The sequence below is a fragment of the Odocoileus virginianus genome, chromosome 20, assembly GCF_023699985.2.
Source record: "Odocoileus virginianus isolate 20LAN1187 ecotype Illinois chromosome 20, Ovbor_1.2, whole genome shotgun sequence".
NCBI lineage: Eukaryota > Metazoa > Chordata > Mammalia > Artiodactyla > Cervidae > Odocoileus > Odocoileus virginianus.
In genome coordinates, this window is record NC_069693.1 from 45873175 (window position 1) to 45899804 (window position 26630).

Consider the following 26630-nt stretch of genomic DNA (forward strand, 5'->3'; position numbering starts at 1 on the left):
TCTTCACTTCCACAACTGCAGTGGTGGAGGAGAGGCCAAGGGAGGGAAAAGAGGGGCCACTACTGGACTTGGGCTTATTCACACAGGTAATGGGGCCAGAGGTAGGGCTGCAATGGAACTAATCAAAATCTCAGCATTAAAACCCTTCGTACAGTCCCACTGGCACAGCCAGGGCAGGCAGACATCCTGGGGCAGGCAGTGACTGGCAAAGTGGCCCAGAATGGAGGTGGCATCCATGGGAACCCCATCCAGGGGTCTTCTGGGAGTGGGGTGTTCACAGGCGCTTCTCATGAGGCTTTGGGGAGTCAATTTGCCATTGCATTGTTTACAAGAGTGAACTCCAGAAAAGTCAGGCCGGATCACCTCTCCTCTGTGTTCACGCCCTCTGGGGGCTTCCCCTGCCCCCCATCCCGTGCCCACCCCTCTCCCTTTATCCAGCTGGTGCATGGCCACCCCACCAACACCCCAGACACCCTCCCGCCCTGGCACTGTTCCCGCCCCACGGGCTCCTCCTCCATTCGGCCCCCTCGCACCCCCTCTTCGTCTTTGCTCTGGTTACCCTCCCCTCACCCCCAACACGTGTGCCCAGTCCCCCTTTCTTGCTGTTCCCCCTTCACTTATTACTCTATCTGATGAAGGAGGCGGTTCCGTGTCTATTTATCCTGTCTCCCTGGTGTGCTGGCTCTGCTTTCTGCTTGCCATGGCACTCTCAGCACCCGGAGTGGTGCTGCCGGGATGCCCAGCACTGGGTGGTGAATGCATCCCGTGGCCAGGCGACTCGACCACCCACAGACAGCAAGTGCGCTAATCAGCACAGGGGCCCTGGTGAGTGGCTTGTGTTGGTCTCTAGATGCTAGATCACAGCTGCTGTCAGACAGGAGCCCAAAGACTGGAGTGACCTGCCAGGGGTCAGACAGTATGTGGCCCCAGGGCTGAGTTAGACCCAGGACTGGGGACGAGACCGAGGCAGCCCATCCCAGCCCCTCCCCACGGGCACCAGCGTTCCCTCCCCCGCAGCTGGAGGCGTGGACGGGACTGGACCACCTGCCCTCCCATCTTCTCTCCCCATGTCCTCTACAGGGGGGCACAGGGCCCAGAAAGGGAAAGGGACTGCCAAGCCACAGAACACCCAGGCAGGTGGCTTATAAACGCAGATGAGGAGACTGGCAGTCCGAGATCACGTGCTGGCAGGTTTGATGAGTGATAAGATCTCTCTGGTCCACTGTGCCCCACCACCACCAAGCAGCGCTTCCAGGAAAGGCCCAGGGAGGGCTGGGAAAGGCCCAGCGGCCAGAGGGGGATGCCGACTGCAGGGAGGGCAGGCATCTCCTGCCATCCTGGTGGGTTCTGTTGCCTTGGAAACACTGACCTGCTAACTATCCTCCGTCCTAGGGATGGAGGAACCTTTTTGTTGACCCCCATCCCAGCACTTGCTCAGCCACAGAGCCCACCCAGGCCCATTCGAACCTCACCTATCTGGCCCTGGAGGCCTGTGTCAGACACCCAGGGTGCACACACTCCTCCCCCAGTTCCTAAGCGGGAGGGGAGTGGGTCAGATGTGGACTCACACGCCCGGGCCAGTGTCTGAGAGGGAATCCCTCAGACATGGCCACCTCTGCTCTGGGTGGGAGCACTTGGGTGTCATTGCTGGGGGCTGGGCGATCCTTCTGTGACAACGCAGGCCTGCTCCTCAGACAGCAGAGGCTCGGGGCCATGACTGCAGGGACAGAGGAGGGACCGCCGAGGTTGTTCCCCAAGGACACTGCTCCCTGGAGGAGGAGGCAGGATGGGGGCAGAGGAGAGGGCTGCTCCATTCCAGAGCCCTTCCTGGCCCTGGGCATGGCTTCTGCCCAGTAACCCTTCAAAGGCATTATTGACCTGGCTGCATACATGGAGACAAATCAGAGGGGCCAAGAAACCTACCCAAGGTCACACAGCAGTCCCCAGCAGGGCTGGAGCCTCCCTGTCTGCCCAGCACCCTCCCTGGGGAGAAATGCACTTGGGTGGGGCCTCAGGAAAGGGACTCCCCTGGCACCCAGCACTCGAGCGTGGGAGCCACACCTGGCAGCCCAGACCCTGGGCTGAGCCCTCTGAGAGCCCACGGTGGGGTCTGCTGGCTCCATTCCAGGGAGCCCGGGGCAGATATTGCTGGCACCCCAGCTGACAGCTGGACAGAGCACCGCCACCGCTGATGCCTGAGAGCAGCCCACCCCTGGCCACGGGGCGAGGTCCTGTGCTCCTTCTTCTGCAACTTTCAGAAAAGTGGGCAGGCCTGCCCCAGGTTCATGCCTGCCCTTGAAGTAAGATCGGGTTTTCTGAGGGCCACTCCATGCAACTGAGGGCTCATGGGGCAAGGGGGACTCTGACTATGGCTTTCACCCTGCAGGTGCAGCAAGGGTTCCCTTCCTGAGAGAAAGCTCCAGGGGGCTCAAGCTTGGGGGGGTTACGGCCTAGGGGGTGGTGGACGAAGGGGCACATGTCAGACGGCAGACGGTTGGGCCCCACCTGCTCACGGTTGCAGGAGCCACACTGATGGACTGTCGTTGCCCTAGAGACGTGACCAGTGTTCCCAGTACCCTTGGCCCGGTGGACGGGGAACCAAGGCCTGGCCCTCATGCTGGCCAGGGGTCAGGGAGGCCACCCTGAAGATGTGCCCTCCAGATCTGTCTGCTCAGGTTGGACCAGGTCAGAACCAGGAGGGGAGGGCCGGGCTGGAAACCAGCTCCATCACTTGCCCAGGATCCCACAGGCCTATCTTCTCGTCTATGATGTGGGGGTGGCAGCCTGTCCCCGAAAAGCTGGGGATGGAGGGGGAGGACCCCGGCACCCACCCGGCCCAGCCCACTTTTCTCACCCCTTGCAGGATCCTGGCTATGACCCCCTATCTGTACCCTCTCCCCAGCCAAGGCACCTGGCGGGAGTGAATAGGGGCCCTGTGGAAGGAAGTGGGGATTCACCCGCCCTGGGGCTCCCAGTGCTTCCTCCTTTCCTCCCAAATCGGGGTGCATTTTGAGTGCGTGGAAAGTCCCGACCTCACAGGACCTGGGAGGGAGCAGCGTGGTGGGAGGGAGGCCAAGCAGGAGGGGCACTGGGACATTTGCTTCCAAGGCCGACAGGGCCCCTCAGAAAGTTCAGGGGCTGGGGCTGTAGGGGTCTTCCCACAGCCGGGTCCTCTTTTTAAGACAAAAGGTCTAGGGTTCCAGCCTCACTGTGAGCAGAGCAATAGCACAGACGCAGGAACCCCAACACCCAGACTCTAGACCTCAGATCACACTTCACTGAGGGGTCCCAGGGCCTATCTCCCCAGGACACTGCCCGCCACCCCAGCCCCACTGCTGACTGCACACCCACTCCTGCCAGGCAGCGCCTCGGCCTCTGGGCTAGGAGCCTCCCCGAGAGGCTCCATGCACACAGCCCTCGCCTCTCCCCTCCTGTTTCTCAGGAGGCCTGGACAGACAGATGCACGGACAGACGCTGTTCCACCCCTCCACCACCACAGCGTTTTCTAGACCCAGGGTCGGGACCCGATATTCTAAAGCAGGTGACAAAAAACTGCAAGTCATAACAGTATCGTTCTAGTTCGCAGCCCCCAGGTGCGTTGCACCCTGCTCTATCCTCTGAGGCCCAGGAGGCCGGACAAGGGACTCTGCTTGGCCCTGGCCCCTCGACCCGGGCTTCCTCGTCTGCAGTTCGAGGGGCTGTCCCCACCTGGGGGGCTCTCCAGGCGGGGGCTGCCACTCGAAGCTGCAGGGCAGAGAGCACAGCTGGCTGGAGGGAGAGGAGACGGGAGCAGGCAGCTTCCTGTGGAAACCGAAACTGCCAGGTGCTTCCCTCCCTCCCGCGGGGACCAGAGACAGCTGGACGAGGTCCTGCAGCCCTGCCCTGCCCAGCCACCTCCCTTTCAGGCAAATATCCACGGTCCAGACTCTGCTTCTCACCCGTCACTACAGCGACGCACTTCCCTGAGCCCCTGACCCGACCCTCAGCACGGATGAGACCAGGCGGCCCTGAGGCTCTGCTATCCCCTGGGGCTGCCCGTCCAGCTGGAGACAACCTGGCATGGGATTTCAAAGTCTTTGGGCAAAAGCAGGATGCAACAGATACCTGAATAATCTCTAACTTGAATACAAGTGAGAATGATAACGTTTCAGGTAGATCAGATTTAACAGATTTAAAGTCGATTTCTCTGTCTGCCAGAATATGAAACATTTCACACGCAGGCCACGTACAGTTTCTACTGCACAGGCTGCTGAGGCTGCAGGACCTGGGAGACAGAGGGACCGGCCTGGTAGGCATCCGCGGGCGGCCCCTGCCATGCTGCCTGCTCCTGCCATCGGCCCACCTTTCGTTTAAATTATGAAATAATCTGCCCACATCAGGAAAGCCCCATCCCAAGCAGGGGAAGCAAACTGTCACTTCATCCCAAAGCTGCTCGCTCACCACACTTCTTCATAAAAAGGAGTTGCTTATAGATCCAGTGCCCCCTGCACCGGAGGCTGCCCCTCTGCCCCCACCCTGGGAACACTGAAAGCCAGGCTACAGGTCCCGGACCCAGTTCAGGGTGCCATGCGAGGTCAGTCCCCCAAACTCGGCTCCGAATCTTCAATGTAAAATGGGGCTCGTGTCGCATGTCAGCACCGGAGTTGCCCACCTGTGGAACCGTCCAAAGAACTGTTTTATCTGTGTGTGTCTTTCCCAGATAGGTTGTAATTATCTGTGTTTTAAATTGCTATATAGAAGTATTGAGCTTTGTGCATCTTCTGCAATATTCCTTTTTCTCCCCACGATGATAGAAAACAAGGCATCAGTGCAGTCGTGGCCGCGTTGCCTGGTGGCCCCCTGAGCCTGGCAGCCAGAGGGTGGGGCTGCAAGGTGACCCCTTGCAGCTCCTGTTGAGAAAGGCCTTTTGTACAGTCACATGTCCAGTGCAATGTTGGGCATTTCAGTAGGTCATGAAACCTTGTGGCTGCTAGGGAGGCCCCACCCACGGAAACTAGCGTGGGCAGAGGTGGGAGGCAGGGGCGGGACCTGAGCATCTAGCCAGTGGGGGCCTCGGCCCACCTGATCTGACCTTCTTGGATGTATTTTCTCTACATCTGAACATGGGCTCAGCGGTCATCTGCGTGAGACTGTGGCAGGGAGTCTGGCTGTGATGAACAGAGGAGAGGCTGGTGTGGTCTCCCTCGCTCTGCACCATCCCCTCCCCAGCTCAAGCTCTGCTCCAGACCTTCAGTGTGAGGCTTGGGTGGTGGAAAGTCCTGGTGTGGCCGCCAAGCAGCAGGCTTGAGGTCTCCGAACTGGGAAACCCCACTCCAGGAAGCCAGAAAGGGCACTCTGAACAGCCCCTCAATGACGCTAGAAGGAAGAGGTGGCTGAGGGGACTTTGGTATCTGCCCGTTGGCCGCCTGAGCACCACCCCCGGGCCTTCCCCAGACAGCACCGCACAGAGGTGGCCGTGGCCAGTCCTAGGTGAGTCAGGAGACTGCACTGCTGAGCAGACACACCCGTGCACTCCTCAGTGAGGCCAGGAATACATGACAGGCCGTGCTGGAGCCCAGGCCTGGTGGGACAGCCCCCGCTGCGGAGGGTGTGCAAATGGGCTGTTGCAGTCAGGACGGGGCCCAGGCGGGGGGGCATTTGTAATAATAGTGGCACATTGCGAGCTCTCCCTGTTCCCACAAAGGAAACGTGTGAGCACCCCACTTCACTCCCATGGCCCTGCCATGTACTGGATGCCAGGATCTGGCTTCTAAGCCAGGAGCTCCGAGGCTGGCTCCATGACTTTTGGCTGGCATGTTCCCTAAAACGTTTTTGAGCAATCAAGTCCCCTGTAAGGTGCTGTTTCTTACAAAGCGGCCTCACCCAGCTCAGTCACACCAGCCCTGGGCGGCTGTTTTTGTGTTGGGTATGAACAGGGGCTGTGACCCGCTACAGAAGCTTTGGAAGGTGACAGCTGGCTTCAGCCCACACGCTGGCCGCGAAAGAGTGACCTTAACACTCCTGCTGGCTAATGCGTGTGAGATATGTGGTAGCGAGCAGGTGCCCCCCACCCCCCGCCTCGGGAGGAAGCAAAGACGAGGTTGCAGGGGCCCAACTGGGGCCTCCGGGTGGGCATCTCACTGCCACTATTACTGAACCAAACTCAGGTCCCCTCGCCCACAGGCTGCAGAGCCCGTTCCCTGATGCCACGTTGTGATGAAGGAAAGTACCCTGTTTATTACAGGTGGTGAGCAAGGAGAGCAAGCAGCTCAAGCTCAAAAGACCCAGACTCGCTGATGGCTTTCAGGGAAGGGGTTTCAGAGGCCAGGTGAGGGAGGGACTGCAGGGTGTCTGCACGGCTGGTGTGCAGTTCTCAGATTGGTTGGTATCAAGGTGAAGTTTCGAGCATCATCAGTCTTCTGGTTTCCACCTGGTCTGGGATCTACGCACTTGTATCGGGAGGTCTTGAAAACAACTTCAGAATGTGTGTCAGCGTGCATGCGTGTGTGCATGTGTGCTCAGTCGTGTTTGACTTTTTGTGACCCTATGGACTTTAGCCCACCCAACTTCTCTGTCCGTGGGATTTCCCAGGCAAGAATATTGGAGTGGGTTGCCATTTTCTTCTCCAGGGGATCTTCCCGACCCAGGGATCGAATGTGTGTCTTCTGAATTGGCAGGTGGGTTCTTTACCGCTGAGCCACCGGTGAAGCCCATGTGTGTCAGACCTTTATCCAGATCTTTCAGGGAAGTGGGAGTTCAGTGACTCTGCTCCGTGGCTGGTTTATAGTCTAAATTGTAACCAGTTTGCAAGCCCAACAAGAATTATTTTTCTCTACATCTTCATATTTCGTGATCATTCACTCTTGAGTCAGGCTTTTGAGACTCATGGTGGCCTGGGAGACTAAAGCAAAAGCCGTTTATTTCAAAGAGCAGCGATCTTGGGGCCTGTTTGTGATTTCACCAGCATCTTCCTAAGACTGGGCGATGGTGCCGACAGGCCGGTTTGCAACATCTAACATTGTGTTTAACATCTAACAGGTCATGTGGTGTAGCGTGTCATATGTTTTATGCTGCACATGTGCTTGGCGCTTATTTTCATGGAAACCCTGAGGCTGTGGCTGCAGGTTTAGCACCTTGATTAGTGGAAACGTTGCCCCAAAATCAAACGGTCCAGGCCCAGACAGGGAAGCCTGGCGTGCTGCAGTCCATGGGGTCACAAAGGGTCAGACACGACTTAGCGACTGAACAACAAGACTGACATTTGTCAGCTTTAATTCAAATAAGCATATTATTAAATGACTCAGCTCGTCTCACTTTGGAATTCCACTGCTAATGTGTGTGGATGGATGGCAGACGGGTGGGTAGATGGAGAGAAAATGAAGGAAGCTGGAAGGCAGGTGAAAGGAAACTCTTGAAAAGTTAAAAACACCACTCTTCTGTGAATAGGGTGTCTGTGTCTGTGTCATTGCTGAGGTAGCCGGCTGGGAGGCAAAGGCGACTCAAGGGAGGATGTGGGTGATATTCCATCCTGAGAAGAGAGAATGCCGCCCTGAGACCCCTAAACACAGTCAGTGAAGCACAGTCTTTGCTATGAGCACAAATGGTTTGTAACTTGTCGGTTTCCTGCAAGTTAACACCCAACTTACAGCATCTGGGGCCCAATCGGTGTCAATAGAAATACATCCAGGCCCGTCGCAGGATGCCCACTGACCGTGGAAGCCTGACTAGACACAGGGAATGAGACTGGCGTTTCTGTCACAGGAAGGTGAGGAGGAGAGGAGTCTGGCTGGGTCATTATGCCCTGAGGCAGAGCCTCAGGAGGGGTCCAGCCTGCAGAAGAGACTGACTGTTCCCCGGAGGAGGAGCTCAGGAGAGGAGAGGCAAGAGGAGGGGGCAGACCACAGGCCTGGAAGTCGAGGACCCCAAGCCTCCCTCACGCTCCTTTGGCCAGGCCTCTGGAGAATCTTAGATGCATGCCAGTTGGGAAGACCCCAGCCACAGACCAGACCAGACTGCCTGCTGTTGTGACATCAGGCTCTGTCGGGCGCCCCCAGGACTGAAGGGGATGCTGAGGGCAACCATGCTCTGCGGGGCCCAGTTAATGTCACCCCTGAAAGGTGGGTTCTGGAACCTGGACATGTTTCAGTCCTGATGTCTCGACCTTCAGGAGCTTGGCCCCCGGCTGACCTGGTTGCAGGTCACCTGGGAGCCTGCACCCCTCTCTCAGCTAGAGGCAGGCGTGGCTCATCCATCCCAGTAGCTTTCTGTGGAGCGTGGATGAGGCCTCAGCTTCGCTCAAACAGAATGCTCCCAGGGCCAGTCCTGGTTGGTGGTCACACACTGTCCATGGGGAACGACTGTCCCCTCATCCACAGCTGGTACTTTAGTCAAATGGGATGAAAATGTCATGACCATGTAAAACTGGGGCAGAGGCGTCCTCCACCAACCACCGCTTTCTCTTTGAGTCTTGTCTTCGGACCACACTTGGTTTGGATCGTTCTGTCCTGGACGATGGGTCTCCTTTGTGCATGGTTTTATGGCAGGTTTTAGGAAGCCCTTCCTTGGAAAAGACCCTGATGCTGGGGAAGATTGAGGGCAAAAGGAGAAGAGGGCAGCAGAGGATGAGATGGTTGGATGACATCATCGACTCAGTGGACCTGAACTTGAGCAAATGCCAGGAGGTAGTAAGGGACAGGGAAGCCTGGCGTGCTGCAGTTCATGGGCTCGCAAAGAGTTGGACACAACTGAGCGACTGAACAACAACAGAATTAGGAAGCCCTAGCGTCTATGGGGTCACACAGGGTCGGACACAGCCGAAGCGACTTAGCAGTAGCAGCAGCAGCATCCCCAGAGGACGAGGATATAGCTATGTCCCCGCTCCCACACTGCCCAGGACAAACTCTCAGACAAGATGTGAAAGCTCTCTGGGATCCGTTACTTCATCCATGAAAAGTCAAATTTCAGATAAACAATATTTTCATATAAGTATGTCCCAAATAATTCCTGGGAGACACTTATACTGAAAACTATCCACTGTTTATCTAAAATTCAAATTTAACTGAGCATCTGTATTTTTATTTCCTAAATCTGGCAACCCTTCCCACGAAGGATTTCAACCCTATCTCCAACAGGATTGCATTCAACTACAAATAGCAGAAAAGCCAACAGCAGTAGAAACAGGGTTTGTTTGTCTTTGGCCATGTAACAGAAGCTCAGAAGCAGGTGGTTGATGCTGGTGCGGCCATCTAGGACACAGACTGCTTTGCTCTTTCTATTCCACCATTCCACCTCCACTTACTAGCGGCTTCCTAGCTGCAAAGTGGCTGTACCACCTCCAGGCATCACGTCTGCCTCCCAAGCAGGAAGAAAGAGGAAGAGAGAAGATGCACAGGACAAAACTGGACCAGCCCCTTCATATAAGGAAAAGCTGGCTTCTGCAGAAGCTCCAGGCAACAGACTTTTGGTTTCACCCAGGACAGGGGTCCAATCCCCAGTCTGACGCGCCTTCCCAAACCAGGGCTTTCTGACTTCTCATTTCACACCTTCTCTGCAGTTTTCAAACAGTCTCCGCACTCAAGGCTCCACCCTCTCACAGCTCGTCTGAGTTCACAGCACCTGCTGTGTGCCCTTGGAGCCTGGGTGCAGAGCCTGCCCCTTTACGGATGGGAAAGGGTGGGCTCCCGTGTGTCCTCTGGGGCTGCACTGGTCTCTCCCCCTGCCCCCACCCTGGTCTCAGATCTGAGGAATGGAACTCCCCCCTACTCTCTCGGGATCCTTCCACAAACAAACTAGTGAGTAGTGGCCAGGGGCTCTGGAAATGTGAGTGTTCCCATGTGAGAATCCTTGCTTGTCCACCTCTGCCACCCTCCCCTCCTGCTTTACTCCGACGCCCCCCAAATAGAACTTCTCCTTTTCCTCGGAGCAGCCCAGTTCCCCATTCGCGGCCACCACACTGCCCTCAGCTTCTCCCCGAAGTTTCAGGTTCTGAGAGCTATTTCAGGTCTTCCTCCCACCCGCCTGCACCCCGGCCCTGCCTCTCTGCATGGACTGGCCACATGGAACTCCCTTCCTCAAGCCTCCAGACCCACAGCTGTCTGTCCCACCTGCCGTGGTGGGGAGAGACTGGACCCCAGGCCTCACCTGCCCCCTCTCCTGGGAGCCAGGGGTGACTGTGGTTCAGAAGGTGCCTTAGTTCTGGGTCTGCTTTGATTTAAAAACAGCTTTCTTGAGATAACTCACATAGTATACAGTTCACCCAAGCAAGGTGCCCAACTGCAGTGGCTTTTAGTCTGGTCACAGAGCTGTGCAACCGTCACTGCCGTCTAATTTTAGAACATTTTCATCTCCCCTAAGAGAACCCCTGTGCCCCTCAGCAGTCACCCTCACCGACCCCTGTCTCCTCCTGTCTCTCCATCCGCCCGCTCTGGACGATTCACATCAATGGGATGCTGTGATGCGCTGCCTTTGTGTCTAGCTCCTTCACTGAGCGCGATGCTTTCAGGGCTCGTCATTCCTCTTTCCGGAGAATCCTATTCCGTTGTTCGGAGTGGGTGGCAGCCTGGAGAGAATCCAGCCCACGCCTACACGCTGTGTGTCTCGGGCAGGGAGAGGCTGCCCCTCTCTGGGCCTCAGCTCAGATTAGGTCCGCTGCCTGGGCCTGGTGTGAGGATTCCGTGGGGGTCACAGGTGAAGTGCCCCACGCGGGTGAGAAATGACCAGCCTGCCCTGCAGTAAGCATCTGTGTTCCACCCACTGCATTCGGATCCTGCCCACACCCTCCCCTCCCCCAACACCCAACTGTGTCCAGACTCCAGGGTGTGGGTGGGAGAGGGGCCATCTTGAGAGCTTGGCCCATCCTGAGCAGGGGTGTCAAGTAGACCGTGGCTGGGGCTGGGGGGAGAGGTCTGTGAAGGACAGGGAGCACTGGTCAGCACTCCACACGCTAGCTCCAGGGACTCATCAATCCCCAGCCGGCCTGGGCCCACACAGGAATGTGGGAACAGTGGCGCGTCCCTGGGCCTGGGCATGGGTTTGTCCCCTTCGGGAGCTGAGGTTTTGCCTCTTACACAAGAGGAGGGCGTAGGGCTGACTGGGGGACGAGGCATGGCTACCTTTGTCTTCCGGCTTCCCCAGGGCAGACCAGGGAGGAGGCAGCATCCCCTCATCCCTGTCAAGAAAGCCCAGCTCTCCCACAGCGCTAGGCAGACCTGGCTCCAGTTCCATCCAGCCTCAGAGCTGTTCCCAGAGCAGCACCATGGGCAGGAGGGAAGGCAGCCACACACCGCTCCTGTCAGACCCCTGCTGGGCCAGCCTCTTGGCAGGAAAAGGCCTTTCGGGGTCACATCCCCCTTCAGACTCCTGCAGTCCCAGAAATGAGATGGCCTGAACAGAAACAGCCAAGGGCCTGGCCTGGGCATGGTTCTGCCTCTCTGTGAAATCAGCTCCAAGGTCTGTCATCTGCATGGGGAGCCGCCCCCCCAGAAACGGGGCAGCAAGGGCCTTCTCTGCGCCCTCTGTTGAGGGTCACAGAAGACAATGGGGGGTGCCCCAGGACGCACTCTGGACAGACTGAAGGACAGAGAGGACAAAGGGGGATCCAGGGAGCCTGGTGGGGGGAACCCCGTCTCCAGGCACACCCTCCTTGCCTCCTGCCTCATCCTCTGTTAGTGCCCCTGGGGGAAGGAGGGAGCATTCAAGGGATGTTTGAGGCACAAATGGGGAACCGGTATGGTTTTCTCTGCGGGTGAGGGTGGTCCTCCGTCAGCTGCTCATTCAAGGGCAACACAGAAAAGCAGTGTTGGCAGAGCCTGTGCGTGGGTCCTACACACTTGTACCCCAGGACAAGTGGGCGCAGGAAGCCACAGCCATGAGTCAAGGGGCGCCTGCCTCCTGGAACACGTGAGCAGCTGCGATGGGACTGTCATGGGTGTGCCAGAGGGTGTCCCCCCTACTTGGGAAGGCTTCTCGGCAAATTCTCAGGCGGAGAGGAGCTTCAGGCAGGAGGGGCCACGTGGAGGGAGCTACGGGTGTCTGAGTGGCCGCGCAGGAGGCAGACTTTGTCTCCGTCGGGAGTGATGCCACCAGACCCCTGCAGGAAAAGGCCTGTGGATGCCCCTGTTCCAGGGATAATAAACACCCGTTTCAGTGGGAGATGTGTGTGGGCTTGAGATGGCCCAGCTGGGCCTGTCCCGGGTGTGGAGCCGCCGTGGGCGGGCTGTTCTCACCCTGTCAGGCACAGAGCGCGGCTGCCGCCAGCTGCTCCCAACACAACTCCCCGTGTGTACGGCCAGGGGCCAGGGCCAGTGGAGGCCAGGGCGTGCAGTAAGGGTGCCAGGTTGCAGATGACAGAGACCCCACCCAGGAGCTCAGGTAGGACCCAGGTGTGTTGGCTCAATAACGGGCTTCAGGAAGGACGGGGTGGGACTGGCCTCAGGGGCCCTGGGTCAGCCAGCACACACTCAGGGCAGGCCCTCTCGCCTCTCAGAGCAGATGGCCCTGGGCAGCTCTGAGAGAGCCTCCTGAGCAGAGCAAAGAGAAAGTCCCCAGTTCAAAACATCCCAGACAAGGATCGCGACTGGCCCGGCCAGGTCACATGCCTTCCTTGTGGCCCAGTCTGTGCTGCCCATGGGCCTTCTGAGCTGGGTATGGCCCTGGGGCTTGTGACCAGAGCTGGGGGTTGGCTGAGAAGCCACAGGCCTGGCATGGGGCAGCCATCCTAATCATACCCAAGTGTACTGTCAGACCTAACTTGCTATTTTCCCCGACTTAAAATGCTAAGATAAATGATAAATCCAAACATGCAGATAAGAGAAAGGAAGGTGAAGATGAAACGAGAATAATGAAATCTCTCAGAGAGTGGCATGAAGGTTAAACAAGGTCACACAGAGTCGTTCAACAAATACTCTTTGAGGGTGTGGGCCTTTCGAGGCCCTGGCGACTTGATGGTGAACAGACAGACACTCCCTGCCCCAGGGGAGAGAGACCAGGGAACAGATAAAACACAGGTAAACATGCTGGACTGCAGTGATGGAAGGACAGGTGCCTCGTGAGTTCACAGGAGGTCCATGTGCTCCTGACAGAGGCTGGGCCTGGGCACAGGCCTGAGAGTGGGCAGCAGGGGTGCTGAGACGCAGGTGTGCCCAGTGCAGGGTGCGCGCCCCACAATCTGACCGCTATTCGTGTTTTACTGTGGTCAGACCCTGGGCGATGGAATCTGGTGCTTGGGGAGGTTTAGCAAGAAAACCCTGAAAGTGGAGAAAATTATTACTATGCTTTTTTCTGGTGGGGTTGGTAACCACTTCTGACTTTCACTGTTGCACTGTGACGTTCATGTAGGAAACATCCTCTGGTACACCAATGTGTGTAGGGATTGCTGGTCTGTTTACGGCTCTGGGCCATTATGGCCGAAATGTCACATGGCCTGTTTACCAGCACCCTCACCCACACTGAACATGTTCATTTTTTTAAAAATATTTTTTAAAAATTTATTTATTTGGCTGTACCGGGTCTTAGTAACCTCATGTGTGATCTAGTTCTCTGACAAGGGATTGAACCGGGCCCCCTGCATTGGGAGGATGGAGTCTTAGTCACTGGGCCACTGGGCCACTGTGGAGTCCCTGGACATCTTCATTTTTCAATGTGGCTATTTCTCCGGGTGGGAGCTTATCTGGCTCTTTAGCCAGCAGTCCTGAGGTCACCAGTGAGGGTCCACGTTTTCCTACAGCCCTGGAGTCTGGAGCACTTAAGAGAAAGTCTGTGAAAACCTTCCTTTTCTGACTTCATTGAGAATCCCTCAGAGAACTGGGTGCAGGAAACAAACTGCTGCCGTGACTGGGTCTGACCCCCACAGCAAGAGCCTGCCTTGCAGCTGTGTGACTGATGCCGCGCCCCGGGGCAGGATCCACATCTGGGTCTTCCTGGGCCTCCCTCGGTGCCCAGCCCTCAAGAGCCACCTCGGTCTTGGTTCCTCCCCACAATCTGGAGGCCCGTGGACCGCCCTTCTATAGCCTCCTTTCCTGTGGCCATCGCCCATGGCATGGCCAGGATGCTAGATGGGCAGGCCAGGAGGTGGCAGGGTGTGACCGGCCAGATAACAGGGCAGAAGTGAGCAAGGTAGGGCGGTGCATCGAAGAAGGGCCCAGGCTGGAGTTGGGAGGACTGTTCTACCCCAGCCCCACCACCACCCTTTGTGGGTTCTCAGTCTCCCTGGGTCTCCTCCTCTGCAGAAAGCTGCCACAGGGGTTGTTCCAGGGTTTGGAGGAGAGTGCGTTTGAAGTGCCCAGTACCGCCCTGCACAGGTGGGATGCCAGGTGGCTGCTACCCCGCCACAGGAGAGCACCTCTGGGGCCACCTGGCCCAGGCTGCACTTGGCCCAGCCAGGAACTAGGGTTTTAGCTGCCTGGCTCTGCACACAGGATAATTAATGGCTTTGCCTGGAGAACTTGCCTTTCCAATTCTCACAAGGTGGCCACCATCCTGATTTCTGACAAGGGTTGGCATAGGTAAAAACAGTGACCTGGAGTCAGTGCTTGTGAGTCCCCAAAGGCATCTCCCAGGACTCCAGGACTCTGAGGAACCCTGGGCCAAGTGGAGGGTGCCCCATGGAAGAGTATGGAGTCCAGCTTGGCAGCGGGGTTCCATCCAGCCTCTCTGCCCAGCAGGCAGCTGTCCTTGCGCCCCACCCACATCCTCTGTCCCTGCTCGGCCCCGCCCACGCCCACTCCCAGCCATGCCCACATCCCCTTGTCCCCGCTTCTGCCACACCAACTGGCTGGCGACCATGCGCTCTCACCACCCTCATCTGTGTTCCCTCTGCGCCCGACGGGGAGGACGCAGGCGGGGCGAGGGTCCCTGGAGCACCCCCGCAGAAAGGGGCAGGAGCTGCCGCATAAATCCGTGTTCTCCCACCTCTCTGACCCTGGGTGGACAGCTGTTTACTGCTGGTTCCTTCCCTCCCACTCCCCTGCACTGATTCCTGGCCTTGACCAGACACCCTCTGGGGTTACCAAATAAGACAGTGCCCCATTTCCCAAAGCCTGTCTCATTCCCAGAATCCAGGGAGGAGTTGGTTTAGGCAGCCCACCTGCCAAGCTGACCCCACCTAAAGGGAAGGCCTGATCCATGGGAAGCCTGCCTGTGCATGACTTGAGACTGCTTTGGGGTCCTGTTTCCCACAGTGTGGCCTTAGCCCACCCCCAGACCCCAGTGTCATGTGGTAGAAAGGGCAGGTTGGTAGTTGATTAATGAAGGCTGGGGCCTGCCGGCCCTTCTAATCCCACCTTGGGGAAGGAGCCAGCTACAGGGGCTCTGGAGCCTGACCCAAAGGGAGACATGAGTAATGGTGATCTCATCTTTATTTAAAGTTTTGATACTTTGCTCACACAGATTTTGTCATTATTTCTAATATTTTAAAATATTGGGTTAGAATATGACTTATCGCAACCACTGAGTGGGGTCTTTTGATGCCCCTTAAATTCTGCCTCTCAGGTCCCCATCCCAGGAGACTTCATTTTCACAGTCACTCCAGGTGATCCTAAAGTACATTAGAGACCCTCTGCATCAAGGGTGATAATAAGCCAAAGCAGCCCTCAGATGGCTGAGATCAAGACTGCCTAAAAAGTAAGGCATAAAGTCAGGTGTGTTTCATTGTAAGAAGCAGACTCAGTAAATCCAGCTTGAACAATAAAGAAGTGTATTATTGCACTAGAGTTCCAGAAGCAGGGTGGGTTTCAGGGACAAAACAGGTGGCTGGTTGATTCGGCAGCTGAACAATGCTCTGACTGGCCCTATCCCCTCTATCTGTCTGCCCCACTCCTGCATCAGCATCACCCTCAGTGCTGGCCATTGGCCCCCTCCAGACACAGCAGTACCAGAAGCAAGGATACAGCAGGTTCCTCTTGGCACATGAGAGACAGGACAGTCCCCAGAACCCCCTCTCTGAACATCCCATTGACTGGAGTGCATCCCATTGACTGCACATCCCATTGACTGGAGCCCATAGGCTCACGTCTGAGCCAAGAATGAGCTTCTTTCTTAACCTGTAGAAAGGCTGGGGCTGGCCAGGTTGGGTCCAGTGCTGGGCAGTATCCTGGAGTCCTGGAGGGACTGTGGGCATGTCAGGACGGAGACCTAAAGTGGGAGCGGGGGAGTTGGTGTCGTACCTGGAAGGTGGAAGAGGAGGTGAGTGACAGCGTTCTCCATGGACACCCCAAGAAGGTATTTCAGACATGGTTGACAGAGCCCCTTGGTGACAGGCAGAGCTGTCCTTGGGGTCGTGAAGGCAAGCACCTCTGCCCCCCGATACAGCCACACCTGCCTTCCCTGCCTGTCTGCTGGGACCCTGCACAGCTGTGCTCTGCAGACCTGATGCCAGGCACACAGGATGAGCTCCACGGCCCTCCTGCTTGCCCCCCCTGCTGTGTCTGTGTGGGGCTCTAAGTGAGCCTCCCCTTCTGCAGGAGGAGCCACCCCTGGATCCAGGTGGGTTGGGGAACTGAGAAATGCCCCTGGATCCAGGTACCTTCCTGCTGGAGCCCAAGACTCTTTCTGCTTAGGCTCTTTCCCTGCCTTTGTGGTTGACTTAAAGCCACAGAATCTGGTGCCCACACCAGCTCAGCTGATGGCCAGGGCAGGATGCCGCCCACCTGGGCCCTGGTGCAGTCCCTCTTCCCAGCTTCCTTTGCACAGTCACCCCTCTCTCACGTCCCCAGAAATGGTCAGTACCCCCTGCTGGGCTTACCCATGATGCCTCTCTGTCTCCCTGCTTGCAGCAAACAAAGCTTCTTGCAATTCAGACCGTTTCCAGTCTTTGCAACAAAATTGACGGAGGCCCATGAATTTTTCAGCTGACAGTCTTTAAAAATCATTCTTGTGACTGGTCACCCTGAGGTCCGGGGCAGAAAACTAATGGAAGGAGGCCACGGTGGTGTCACTAGAGCACATGAGCCTCTCGTATTGTTCAGTGGCTCAGTCGTGTCTGATTCTTTGTGACCCCCAAGGACTGCAGTACGCCAGGCTTCCCTGTCCTTCACTATCTCCCAGAGTTTGCTCAGATTCATGTCCACTGTGTCAATGATGCTATCTAACCATCGCATCCTCTGCTGATCTGTTTACTTGTGTAACTGGGGCTTCTTACAGTTTCACAGTAAAAATCCGTATAGGGATGGGATTCGTGTTGTACTCCTTTTCTTGGAAATAAGGAATATGTATGGGTGGATACACACTGCTTCAAAAAACCTGCCCATTTATTAGGCATTTCTAATAAAAAATTTACCTTTTATGTTTAGTAATTCTCAAAATGTGTAATAAATTCATATTATTTTTATCAGCTACACACCACTTGTAATTAAAACAATAACCCAATCTAGAAGACAAACTTGAACACAAGAGAATGTTTAAATCTTGAGATCCCAATGTCTTTACATACTTTTGTGTGATACAGGAATCTAAATAATTTCAAACTGAAACTAGGGCAAAATTCTGTTGGGCAGAATAGAAACATACAGTGAGGGAGGAAAGGGGCTATGTGAAAAGTCAGGCCTCAGAGAAGCAGAGTCTTTGTATATTTTGGAAAATAGTTCTTTATTTGGTGTGTGTCTTGCAAATATCTTCTCCCATTCTGTGGCTTGTCTTTTTATTCTCTTAATAGTATCTTTCACAGAAGTTTTAAATTTTAATGAAGTCAAACTGACCCAATTTTTCTTTCCTGGATCATGCTTTTGATACTGTATCTAAAAGCTCATTGTGTCAGCTTGGAAGTTGGTGAAAATTCAGATGTTAAAGAAGAATTAGTTTGTGGATTTTTAAGTGGACAAGGATGGCTATCAAAACGCTATCACTACTAGACCAGCAGATTCTCTTATTTTGAAATATCCATACTTAACGCTGCGGCAGATTTTATCCTCTTGGCAACTATTTAAACTTCTGATGAAGATTTCTATGTACAACAGAAATGTATTTGAGGAAGTCCGTCATCACTCCGAATTATTTTGTCTTGTTCTAATATTTATTTATCCTGCTGTGCTGGGTCTCGGTTGCCACACGTGGGATTTTCTCTCCTCCTTGTGGCATTCAGGATCTTTAGCTGCAGCCTGTAGGACCTAGTTCCCTAACCAGGGATGGAACACGGGCCCCCTGCATTGGGAGTGTGGAGTTTTAGCCACTGGACTACCAGGGAAGTCCCAGAATTAATTTTATAGACAAGTGGTCTGCAGTGGCTAGATGCCCAGGTTGAACTGGCATGGTGGGACTCCAGCTTTGCCAAAGACCCAGGGGTTGTGCTGAGGCCACTTCTAGGCTGAGAAACCAGCCCAGGGGAGGCAACAGGGAGCCCGAAGGGTAGAGGCTGTGAAGCATTCAGCTTCCACCCATGCAGCCGCTTGGAGCCTCTGTCCCTCCACCTGTAACGTGGTGGCTCCAGGAGCATCTGCCTAACAGCTGACGGAGAGTTAGGTGCTCAGCTCTGTGCCTACCATCGGCAAACCCTCCTCAGTGTGACAGCTCCTGCCATGACTCACCGTGACTGTTGACGAGGTCAAACTGGCCTGGCCATCCCTCTGACCACTCAGCGCAGGCCTCAGTCCCCCCAGGCGGGGACTCAGGAGACTTCGGGCTGGCTCGGGTCCTGAGCGTGTGGTCTCTGATGATTGCTGTTTTATTCCTGGTGTTTTGAGATCTGCCACATCTCCAGTGGTGTTCAATACCCTGCTTAAATCAGTGATGTTGCGACTGGTAATTTAACACAAAGAACTGACAACCATGTGCTGTTTGCAGGGGATGAGATGCAGCAGACCCCAGGCTGGGCCCGGCTTCTGCTAACGCTCTGTGAGAATTCAGTGCTTGTCCGTCGGTCCACCTCCCTGCCCAGTTGGGAGCACCAAGGTGGGCTTCAGGCTGTCTGCTTGCTGCTCAATGCCCCACCTGGCCCACTGGTGGCTTGTTAATATCTCTGAAATGTAGAGGCGTCTTAGGATTATAACTGGGAGAGCATTCTCTTTTCTTAGTGATGCATGAAATGAGGAGTATCTTAATATCAGTGGTGCTTCAAAGTTCATGAAGTAAGGGAGCTGGTATCAGTGAACTCTGGTGTGGGAAGTCTGAGATGCTTACTTTTAGATCCACGTTCTTCTGTGACCCATCTTTGCATGAAATGTTCCCTTGGTATCTCCAATCTTCTTGAAGAGATCTCTAGTCTTTCCCATTCTATTGTTTTCCTCTGTTACTTTGCACTGTTCACTCGAGAAGGCTTTATCTTTCCTCGATATTCTCTGGAACTCTGCATCCTTTTCTCCTTTGCCTTTCCCTTCTCTTCTTTTCTCATCTATTTGTAAGGCCTCCTCAGACAACTACTTTGCCTTCTTGCATTTCATTTTTGGGGAGATGGTTTTGGTCACTGCCTCCTGTACAGTGTTATGAACCTCCGTCCATAGTTCTTCAGGCATTCTGTCTACCAGATCTAATCTCTTGAATCTATTCGTCATCTCCACACACAAGTTCAGGACCATCTGCTCTCCCCTGGGACAGGAGGGGTCCACACCTGATCACATTCTGAAAGTCAGGGGAAGGGAGATGCCAGAAACTTGTGTTCCAAGTAATCCTTCACCGCATTTCTCTTATTTCCACAAGGATAGAGATGCAGGAGGTCAGGGACTGGCAGGGGCCACACAGCTAGTTGGTAACCCAGAGACTATGTCCAGTGCCCCTGGGAGTGGCCATGAGGATGAGGCAGGGATGACCCCCTGCCCAGAGCCTTGCATTGTGTTTCCGCTGGCTTCCTTTGCCCAACTTGCCCCAGTGACGGGGGTGGGGGTGGGGGTGGGGCTCACTCAAGGAGAAGGGTGTTTTTTGACATACTGCTGTATTTTTAAACTTGGGAACTGGGGACCTTGGACCTTCACATTCAGATTTATGCCAAACGAGATGTAGATCATGGCTCTGCTGTTCCGAGTTCTGGACCCTCTGTCTCCTAAGACAGAGACTCTGGGACCCCCAGCTTGTCTCGAGGAAACAGTCTCTGTGGGTTGGGGGAGGCCGAAAGGGGGAATGGCACCGATTTAACCAAAATATACTAACCAGGCAGATGCATCAGATATGCTGCAAAGCACTTTAGAGAAAGAGGCAAATAGGTGCGGGGGGTGAGGTAGGGTGAGGGCTGCAAGGCAGGGAGAAGGGGGCGCACAGAGGCCAGGGCAGCGGCTCGGCAGTTCTGCAGACTGAAATTAAACGAATGGGATGCAGATAACGCAGAGCACATGCAAACGCCTCAGGCCAGAGGCTGCGAGCCCGGGTCCGGTGTCCCCGCACTCCCGCGGGTATCTGGGTCAGCGTGGGCCCGAGGCCACAGGCACTGAGAGCGGGGCGCAGCGGGAGGACGCCCCCTGCCGGCAGCGCGCGGAGGCGGCCCCGGCCCGGCCCACGCTGCGGGGGTGGAGGGGGGGCGGCGGCCGGAGGAGGGGCGCCTGCTGCTCTCCTCCCGCCCGGCCTCCAGACATCGCGGCCGTAAAGCTGCGAGGCGGGCGCCGCCGATTGCTCCGAGGTGGGTGTGCGCGGCAGCGCGCTCCGCTCCGGGCCCCCACCCAGCCGCCCAGGGCGCGGCCTGAAGAGCCGGCGGGGGTGGGCACGGGCGAGGGGCCCGCCGGCGCGCCTCCCGCGCTCCCTGCAAGGCACCCTCACGGATTTCCTCACGGCACCTCGCGCTCCCCGCCCACGGCACCCACACTAACACCCGCCACCCCACCCCCGGCCCCCGTGCGTCCCAGCAAGCCACCCCGCGCTCCCGCACCCTCTGCGCTCCCGGCTCCGCGGCCCCCACGCTCCCTTCACGGGCATCCCTCCCCACCGAGCGGCGCGCGTCTCTCTCCGCACAGCACAGCGCGCCCACCCGGACACCCCGCGCACCCGCGCTCTCCCGACTCACACCCGCCCGCGCGGCCCTCACACTCGCACCCGAGCTGCTGGCCGCCGGCTGCGCCCTAGAGCCTCCGGCCCCCGCGGCTGGCCCGCGCCCTCGGCCGAGTTCTCAGGGCGCGCCCCGGGGTCCGCGACCGCCCGAGTGGCTGGGGCGGCGGCGGGCGGAGCCACTCTCCCGCGCCAGCCCCGCACGGAGCCCGGCGCCCCGGGGCGGAGCTGAGCGCGATGGGCGCCGGGCGGGAGGCAGGTGGCGCAGCGGCGGCGGCGGGGGACAGGAGGCGGAGGCGGGGCGCGCGGGGCGGGGGCCGCGGAGCCCCGTGAGACGCTCGGGCGAGCGCGCGGCAGCCGGAGCCGGCGCCCGCGAGCCAAAGGCGCGGCGGCTGGACCCGGCGCGGGCCGCGGAGGCCGGAGACCGCCCGGGGCGGCGTGCGCGCTTTGTTCCCGCGCGGGCGGCCGGCGGGCGGAGCGAGCGGCCGGAGACCGGCCTGGGGATGGCCCGGGCGGCCGCCCCGCGCGCCACGGCCCCGCCTCGCGCCTGAGCGCGGTCGGCGCCAGAAGACAGCGCGCGGATTGCCCCCAAGTTACGGAGGCAGGGACCGAGTTCGAAGGAAAAGCCACTTCTGGAACCGGGTCGCGAGAGTGCAATCGCCTCCGGTCCGCCGGACCTCTGGACTGTAAGTGCCTCGTCCGTCCGTCCGCGCTGCCGCCGTTGTCACTCGACTCCGTCCGTGGCTGCTGTCCGGGGGTCTCCTTGAAGCAGCACAGAGTGCATAGGTCTCCCAGGGACCCCCTCCCCACTTTGCAAAGTTGGAGCCCACAGCGGGGTGGGGCCAACCCACTCAGCGCCCGCCCACTGACCACCCCCGAGGTGAGCCGGAGCTTGACCTGCTGGGGGTGTGGTCAGACCTAAGGTGGGACCTGCGCGTGGAAGGTGAGGAGTCTTGTGGGTTCCCCTGCTTTGCCTGCGCTTCCTGACAAAGAGGGCCTGGGCCAGGTGACAGGGGACTAGTCGGGGGGGACAGTAGGTGACCCTGTAAGAGATGGACGTGCCCGTGGCCTGGCTGGGGAGGCGGGCCAGAGCTCCCTCTAGCCCCTCCCCTTCTTGTTTTGATCCCTGGACATGCCGCCCAGCTCAGAGGCATTGAACATTTTTAGGGGTGAAGACTGCCCTGGGGGATGTCCTGCCCCAGCTCCCAGGGTGGGGAGGAGATCTTAAATAAGCCTCTGGATCCTGTCAGCTCCGGGGCCTCGGGCAAAGCCCGGTGGCAGCGGTCCCACTCACAGGCTTTGGGAACCGTCCATCTGCATGTTGGGCAGGCCCAGAGCCAGGCTGTGGGAACGGCGGGGAGGGAGGTGTGAGCCGACGTGGAGGGACAGATGGCTGGAAATTCAGCCCTAGACGGGCTTACGTGGAGCAGAAGGCAGCAGGGCTGGTGGCAAGCCACACTCTGAGCCGCCGGCTCTGAACACACAGCCTCAGGCTGTCCCTCCTTCCGGCCCCCCGGAAACTGTGTGTGTGCTCAGAGGAGTACCAGACCCCCGCGACCTCCCCACCAGGATAACTGTATTCCCCAGCATTGGGGCTGAGGCTGGCTGACCTCTGGCCTGTTCTAGAGGCTGGGGAGAAAAATATTTCCTTTGAGAACAGAGATCTTGTGTTACTGTGAGGGGTGATCTGAGCAACAGTCAGGCCCCCACTTTGACCGGCAGCCAGGATGCCAAATCATTATGTCTAACTGGGCGTGTGTTTCCTCCCTGGACCCAGAAACAGGAGGTTCCCAGGGCGGCCACCCTCAAATGACAGGGGTTGGCCGGGGGCAGAGGATGGGCAGCTGTTCTGGGTCCCTGCGTTGCTCTCCCAAGTTGCCACAAGGTTTGAGAAACTTCTTCAGGTTGGGCCCAAGGTGGGGCATCCTTTCTGGAGCGGGGCACATTCACAGAGGGCTGGCACTGTGATGGACACTAGTGTCTTTTGTGTCACCCAACCCCCACCTCTGTCCTCTGCTTGGGGACCCCCAGGAGGCAGAGGGTTCTGCTGTGTGCAGCCAACAGCCCGGTCCCTAAAGAGCCCGGGTGCGTGGGGCTTGTGTGGCTGAGCCACCCTCGTACGTGCGAGGGACAAGGAGGGGAGGGGCGCTGAGCACAGAAACAGATGTGGCACTCAGGGCTCCCGAGAACTAGGCGGACTCGGGTGGGAGGGAATGTCACATTAGGACCAGTTTTCTGGCAGAATCCGGCTCTCTCTGGAGCCGCCTTGATCCGTGTGTGACTGGGGGAGGGGACGTGTCTCACAGGCCCCCCCCCCCCCCGCCGGGCCAGCGAGCTGGCAGATGTGGGGCGGAGGTCCTTCTCTGAGACCCCCAGGGGTGCCCAGGCCACCCGCCAGCCCTCCCTCTGTCACCAGGTGATCCACGTAACTGAGTTACCACCTCCAGGAAATCTCTCTGATTTGGCTGCACATATTTTCATTTCTGCATGACTGGAAGAAATTAATTTTCCTTCCTACGCAAGGATCTGGAGACGCCGGCAGGCTGGGTCAGTAATCCGCAGGATCCAAGCCTGCGAGGCTGCCCTGGGGGCAGGGGGGGCTGGCTCTGAGTGCTGCTAGTTCCTGGGCAGTCAGGGAGGGCAGCTGGCATCCAAGGAGGCATTTCCCTACTATCCGGAAGTGCCCTGGCACTCTCGGCGGCCTCCCTCCTCTGTCCAGTTGTGTTTGGGTTGTCTGATTCCTCCCGGGCTTGCAGGGTAGTGGTTGAATTCAGCTCATCTGAGTTTCCTCGCCAAACAGTGTGTGTGTGTGTGTGTGTGTGTGTGTGTGTGTGCACGCACGTGTGTGCTCAGAATCCAAAACAGGGGTGTGCTGAAGAGCTTGCACACAGTAGGTGCTAAATGAGTGCTGTTCTGAGGAGGGAGCAGGCGCTTCCATGGGGCAGCTCCATCCTGCCTGTGGCGTGGCTCTCAGACACATGGTTCCTCTCCAGCCCCCAGCAGCACAAGTCACCCCGGGGCATTGCCTAGCCAGGCTCTGCACTCAAACTCACCACCTCGAGTCTGTGGGACAGCCCATGGGGGGACTTTCCCTGTTTCACAGATGCCCAGGCTGTTGATCCCACGAGAGGAGCCCCGGTCCTCCCTCCAGACAGCAGCCTCCTAGCATCCATGTCTGTGGGCCTGGCCCCCTGCCTGCCTGCAAGGATTCCTCCCACACCTGCTGGGCACTGACAAGGGGTTAGTGCCCCAGATGTCAGCACTGTCACCTGGACACAGACTCTGGCACGTGGGCACAGTAACAACTGACACCCAGGGCATTCCCTGGGGGTAGGGGCCATGGGAATCAGGGCCAGGAGGATGAGTACCTTCTGCCTTGTCTGGGTTGCAGAGGCCTGAGGCCAGCCCCCTCCCCTTCCCACCACCCAGGGTAGGAGCTGAGGTGGTCGGTGTCCTTTCAAGGCCCTCTGGACAGCATTGGCCATTTTCTGGCTGTTATAACAGGGTATCCAGGCATAGCATTCTGTTGGGCAGCTAGTGTCACTTCCCAGACCTGGTGGGGGTGGGGGGGGTGGTGGAGGAGGAGCCTGAACTCTGAAACTGGTAAATGCAGGAATGTGGCCACGATCGGACTTACTGGACAGGACTGACCTGGAAGGTGCTTGTCACCCATGGGTGTGTCACTGGTCACAGGGTCACCCAGGCAGGGGGTAGAGTCATTGCCACGCAGTCTCAACAACAGCTCGCAGACTGGCTGTAGGCTTTGCCCCTCATTTGACCTCGGGACAACCCTGAAGGTGGGCACCCTTGACATGCCTTTCTCCACATGGGAACACTGAAGCCAGGAGAGGCTCACGAGAGGTGGGTGCTGCTCCCGTGGCACAGGGAGTGGACAGGCCCCTGGAGCTTTCTGCTGCGTTCGGAAGATGGCCTGGCCCTGTTCCAGGACCACAATGGCAGCAAGAGCTTTGTTTCTGGAAGCAAACTCTGGGCTGGCGTCACCTTTGTAGCCTCGTGGGAAGACCCAGGCAGAGGACTGGTGCTCAGGATGGAAACTCGGGACAAGGAAAATGAGTCGTGGGTTCCCAGCCCTTGCTTCTGAGTTCACGGCACACATGGGGCGTGGGGTGATGGCTGAGTGGGGCCTCCAACGACCTTTGGCAATAAAACAGAAGTTGGGACTTCTGCTCGCTGTAACCGGGGACGCGCCAGGGGCCAGATGTCGGCAGGAAGGAAAGCAAAGATGCATTTGGCTGTGATAAGGAAGCTGCCTCCTGGGGCCGGGGCGCCCGCAGCCCTGATCGACTGTCCACCCGCAGGCTCCTGGCCACCGCTGTCCATCCCACTCCCTGTCCACGCATGCTTCTAGGCTCCCCGGGGCCTGGGTGCTCAGACCCCCTGCTGCCCCTGAGGCTGGAGCATGGTGGACGTGGCGGGAGGAGTTTTGGGAGGATGTCTGGCCCTGGGCGCCTTCTGTTTACTTGGGCAGAGAAAAGTCCACAGCGGGGGTAGGGCAGGAGTCACAGCTGCTGGGACAGGTCGGTAGAGCTCCCTGTGTACATGACGGCCCCGGGCCACATGTGGGACCCACAGGAAGTGCTCACCTGGTGGTCCCGACCCGGGAGGACCCAGAAAAGCCAGAGTGAAGTCAGGGAGGAAAGGAGAGGCTTCCAGCTGCAGTGGCCCCTCTGACAGGCAGGCAAGGAGTATGTTGAGAGGCTGGAGAAGTGGGGGTGTTCAGGACCAGAGGAGGCTGCAACCCCCACCCAGTTTGGGGAGCTTCTGCCCTGTGTATCCAGGCTGTGGGGAGGGGGAGGGAGAGGGACACCACCCAGCTTCTCTGAGCTGCTGGGATTTGAAGGCTGATTCCCCTCCTGGTGGTGGCTGTGTGACCCTCAGCATACCACTCACCCTCTCTGAGTCTATTTCGATGCTAAACACAGTCTCACTGGCTCCTCCCTCTTGGGATTGTGAGGAGGGTGGATGGTCCTGTGTATCTCGCTGACAGGTGGCTCTAGGCGTGGTTGTCACAGGCCCTCTCTGGGGGACATGCAGTGCGTCCTGGGTTTCACTGGTGGGTGTGAGTGTCGGGCAGCTCCATGTCACACCCTGTTGCTCTGATTGCAGTCCACACCCGTGTCCTCCTGCCCCAGGTCCTGTGAGAGATGGGCTGTGTCCTCAGTGGAGCCCAGACCCCTGTGCCTGCTGACCCAGTCCCCATGCTGGGGACACAGCTCAGAGCCAAGCACAGGACCTGAGTGTCCCCAGGGACCACGCTCCACCACCTGCCCCCCCCCGCCCCAGTTCATGGGAGAAACTGGGGCCCAGTGGGAAACCGGGTCCCATGGTTACTTGGTGGCAGAGGTGGGATTCCAACTCCGGAGCCTCCGTCTTCCCCCCACACCTGGGTCCCCAGGTGGCTGTTGTGACTTCTCCCGGGAGCCTTGGGCTTCCCCAGCCTCACCCAGCCCTGCCTGGACTCATGAGCACAGTGAACCCGGGGCCTTTTCTCCCCACCTCCCTGCCTCTGAGGAGTCAGCGTGCCGGAGGTCAGCATTCCACGGCCGAGCTGGCTGCGTGCAGGGTGGTGGGGAGGACGGCTGTTCGTGTGCTGACACTTGCACACCTGTGCAAGAGAGGCCCTTCTGCCGCTGTGGAGAACTTCGGGGCAGGAGAGCTAAGGGCACGGGGTCCCTTCCACTCCCACGAAGAGCGGTCCTGCCTTGTCCCACCAAGGCGCCCGTCTCCAGGCAGGG

The 26630-nt window shown here is 57.7% G+C and overlaps 1 protein-coding gene across 4 annotated transcripts in view; it reads left to right on the plus strand.

The window, feature by feature from the left end:
- Nucleotides 1-26630, plus strand: part of CBFA2T3 (CBFA2/RUNX1 partner transcriptional co-repressor 3) — an 83076-nt gene that overhangs the window by 4569 nt on the left and 51877 nt on the right. Inside the window, exon 1 of one of the 4 annotated variants that reach the window (XM_020911729.2) lies at nucleotides 21112-21560. The exons of the other annotated variants lie outside the window; for them this stretch is intronic. The gene's annotated coding sequence lies outside the window, so the exon portion shown is untranslated. Of the gene's footprint in view, nucleotides 1-21111; nucleotides 21561-26630 lie in introns of those variants that run through there. 4 annotated transcript variants of the gene reach the window in all.